A 3,950-nucleotide genomic window follows, 5' to 3' on the forward strand; every position below is an offset into this window, starting at 1 on the left:
AAAAAAAGTGTCCACTGTTTTTCTTTTATTTGAGAACATGTGTCTTTTAACTACTGTATGTAGATGAGCATTTACAGTATAAAGGGAGACTGGAAGTTTGTTTGACAGGCAATGGAAATTGTTTGGTAGATAATGAACCCTGATTGATTGGGAGTGATTGTGGTTTTAAATTTAGAGATAATTTGATTGTTCAAGGTGACTTTGGTCAAAAGATGAAAGCGTACTCCGCTAATTGACGGCTTTTCGCAATGGGCTTCTTAGCGCAGCACAGAGCCCCCTGAGTGAGGCTTCTCAGAATTAAATCTTCTAACAGCAGTCTTTTTATTTATCCTCTTGTAGGGAGGGGAGAGAAAAACATGTTTACAATCTCTGCGGCCTGCACTGTAGATGACACCCCATTCGCTACATTTTTTTTTTGAACCAAGTAAACAAAACATTGTCACAGAAAACAATCCCTGATAGTGAATAATTGGTTTAATACAGTGTTGTCGGAGGTAGAGCTGTCCTTGTGTTTGTCCACTCTCATCCCTCAGTGTCCTGCTGCTACACCAAGTCACAGTAGCAGAAGAGGACACCATCAAAATAATGATGCTGTGTGGGCCTAATAGCATCACCAATCTCATTTCATACACACATAATGATACATGGTTTTCAGTCGGTACAAGACAACAATTTGTTGCTGGGTAATGCATGCTGTAAAAGAAGGGAAGTTTCATCAAAGTGACATGTGAGTGTGATCGTTATTAGTGAGTAATTTCAGAACCATAAAGTATAGTTTGAGCTAAAGTGCCCTTATGTACCTACCCTATTAACATGCCCTCATCTACATTTTAAAAAATGACCCCAAATGTACTGTGAGTTTGTGAGCCTGTCGGCTGCTTATGTCACTCTCTCCAGCAACTACCCAGGACTGATGAAGTTTTAAATTATGTCCCCATAATTAAAAAGGTTCGCAGTTGCGTGTTTTGTCCTGCAGCGAGGGTGAAAGACACAGCTGAGGAGAATATCAGGAATAAATCAGTGCGGTGGAGGTCAGTGTGACCGTGGACCAGTAGCACTGCCATGATAGATGCCTCTTGTTAAGAATGGCTTAAATGAAGCAGAAAGATGTGTGCTGAAGATAATGACTGTTATTATGGAAGCGTAGAGTTAGCCAAGTGGGGGAGATGCACTTTATGTCAATGAGCTTGGAAATTTTGGAAAGACCTGCTTAACATTCGGCTCCTTGGTGCAGAAAGTACAAGTGTTGATGATGAGAAGAGTAACCGGAACCTCCCACACTCTCCCTCCATGAGCTGTGTCAGCCGGGCGCCTTAATTAGGCAAATGACAATATGTCCAATTCATTTGGCTTAGTTCTGTGGACATGACTGCAGTTCAGACAATGCGGCGGTAGTTTTAGGAGTAAACAACAACTAGAAGCCAATTTTTGTCTTGTAAAACAAAACTCTGGAGGTTTCGGTCTTGTGTGTGAGCATGCTGCTGAGGTAGCAATGACAATATGGGCGCACTCTTTTATATGCCTGGCACGGTTATTATTTCCAGTTCAGCTGCAAAATCAAAGTTTCAGGGAATGGTTCCAGCTTCCATAAAATCTGAACAACTTTACCAGAGTAGCAGAAAGGTTGACAACATATTTCGTCTGCATCTCCTCGCAAAGTCTCTGTTGTGGAGGTCTCACATTGTATTTTCTGACAGAAGGCTGAGGATTTCGTTCAGTTTGAACCCCACACTGGCTATGGAGGAGTCTTCTTCCATTAGTGCAGTCAGCAGAAATCTTCATCTTCTACAAGTTGCCTCACCTGTGTTTTATCATTAAAAAGGACACTTCCACTCTGTCTCTGCTGTCCCCAGTCCACAGCCAATGACCCAGGAATGTCAACTCAGCTCTTTGATGTGGCATGGATGACAGCCCTGCTACTGAACACACACATACACGCTGAAAACCATAGTTTGCGCTGCTCTCCAGAGACCCAGCTGTGCACAAACACTTTAACTCCAGCATCTGTCAGGAGTGCTGGAAGAAAATCTATGTTTTTCTAAAAAAGGCTGCAATGCCTCTATTGAGTTTCCTGTTTTCACTGTGAGATGCCAGTGTTGTTCTGGTCTCTGTTTATGGATAGAGCTGCAGAGATACCCCTACTTCCCATTCGGTAAAGGAAACATTTGCTATAATTGATGCTGGCAGGTGGAGAAAGCATTCAATAAGAAGGCATTGTTCTCCCTGAGGCTTTAAAGGAAGATTTCTATTTTAGATTCAACTGACCAAGGAAAAAAATACTGTAAAAATGTCAGGATAACTTTTTTAATATGTAATTGCTGAAATTAAATACGACCTGTTTAAGAAATATTCCTTATACCAGCCAGGTACTGTGTATCCAAAGGAATTAAGTTGAAACTGCCTGGCTCATCAAATGTATTAATGATGTTTCAGTGATGGATGCTCTTTCTGTCTCCATTAGTCAAAGAAATGTAAAAATTGGTTAGGCATTTTTAAACTTTCAACGACGAATGAACCTTTAGCAGAATTTATGGCCTCCTCAGTTCTGACAGCCATAATGACTTATGCAAATTGGAGGTTAAGTGCTGAGATGAGACGGTTCAGCAAAAAAGGAGATGCGTATGCAACTAAAGATGGATTGAAACAAGGATGGAAGGATAACCTGCGTGCACTTGACGTTCGTCTTTATTTGTTGAGTGTGGTATGCTGAATGTGTCTTAGCGTCAAGTTTGATCAATAAGGTATTTAAACATGCACATAAAGTTAATTTGAATGTCACACAGGTTTTCCACGTGCTTTTTTCTATCATAGAGTATCTGTACAATACCGCTGGACTAAATTGTAAAGAAATGTGGTGGGGAACTGTCACCTTAAGTTTAGTTTGATCTCACAGTGATATTTCATACAATCAGACAATACAAAGACAATAAAGCATCAAAATAAACTTCAAAGAAAGAAGTCAGAGAGAGGATTTTCAGTGTTACTGTAATGATGCTTCATTTTGGAGGATGCTCACCGTATTGCCAATAACAATTATTGTTTTCAACTTGAATGAGCTTTTGGTCTTTATAGAGGCATCTAAAAGGTAATGACAGTGTTTTACCCAAAGTCTTTTCAGTGCCCTCTTGCTAAAACTCCATCGTGGCACCAGTAACCGTCCTAATCTTACCCAATGCCTGATAAGCAGCCATGAGCCGTTTGGTGAGTGGGGCTCATTGGTTGCAGATTAATGCCCAGCTGTACTCTCTGCACCACACTAGGAATGTGATGAACAAAGGGAGGCAGAAAGTAGAAGGACATTGTGAAAGGGAAAGACTGACTGTTAAGCCAGAAAATTGGGTGAAATATAGGAAAGAGCAGAGACTGAGTGAGGCATATGAAAACAATTTTCCTCTGAGCAGAAAGGGAGGATAAAATAATGAGTGACAACTGGAACAGGTAGGGGTGCAACAGCAATATGTAAGAGGTCCCTGACTCTGAATTTATTACTGCGCTTTCTTTGCAGTGGGGGGTGAACTGGGGTGAGTTACAACATCGCCTGACCCTTTTTCAGGTTTGTCTCCTGTAGAGATGGCCTCAGAGTCACCCAAAAACATACACAAACTTTTGGACATTAATAAAAGATGCACCACAAACTGGTTCTCTTTGGTAACAAGAGTCCAGACGCTGTGTAAAAACTTTCATTAAACACAGAAGGTGGAAAATAGGTGATATATATAGCCCCAGAGGCAAAAGAATGCATTAAGCATGTATTTAAAAATGAGCAACGGTTTTTGTGATTAATCATCTTTCCATAAAGTGACAGCCCATGTGCGTGTAATGGGACAGCTGGGATTTTGCTCAGTAATTACTGTTATATTGAAAAATCTATATGTACGAAGAGCCATTACACAAGTTACAGCATAAACTGTTTGTACTGCAGTTTATCAGCAGTTAAGACAAACCATGCA

This window comes from Channa argus, chromosome 19, assembly GCF_033026475.1.
Source record: "Channa argus isolate prfri chromosome 19, Channa argus male v1.0, whole genome shotgun sequence".
NCBI lineage: Eukaryota > Metazoa > Chordata > Actinopteri > Anabantiformes > Channidae > Channa > Channa argus.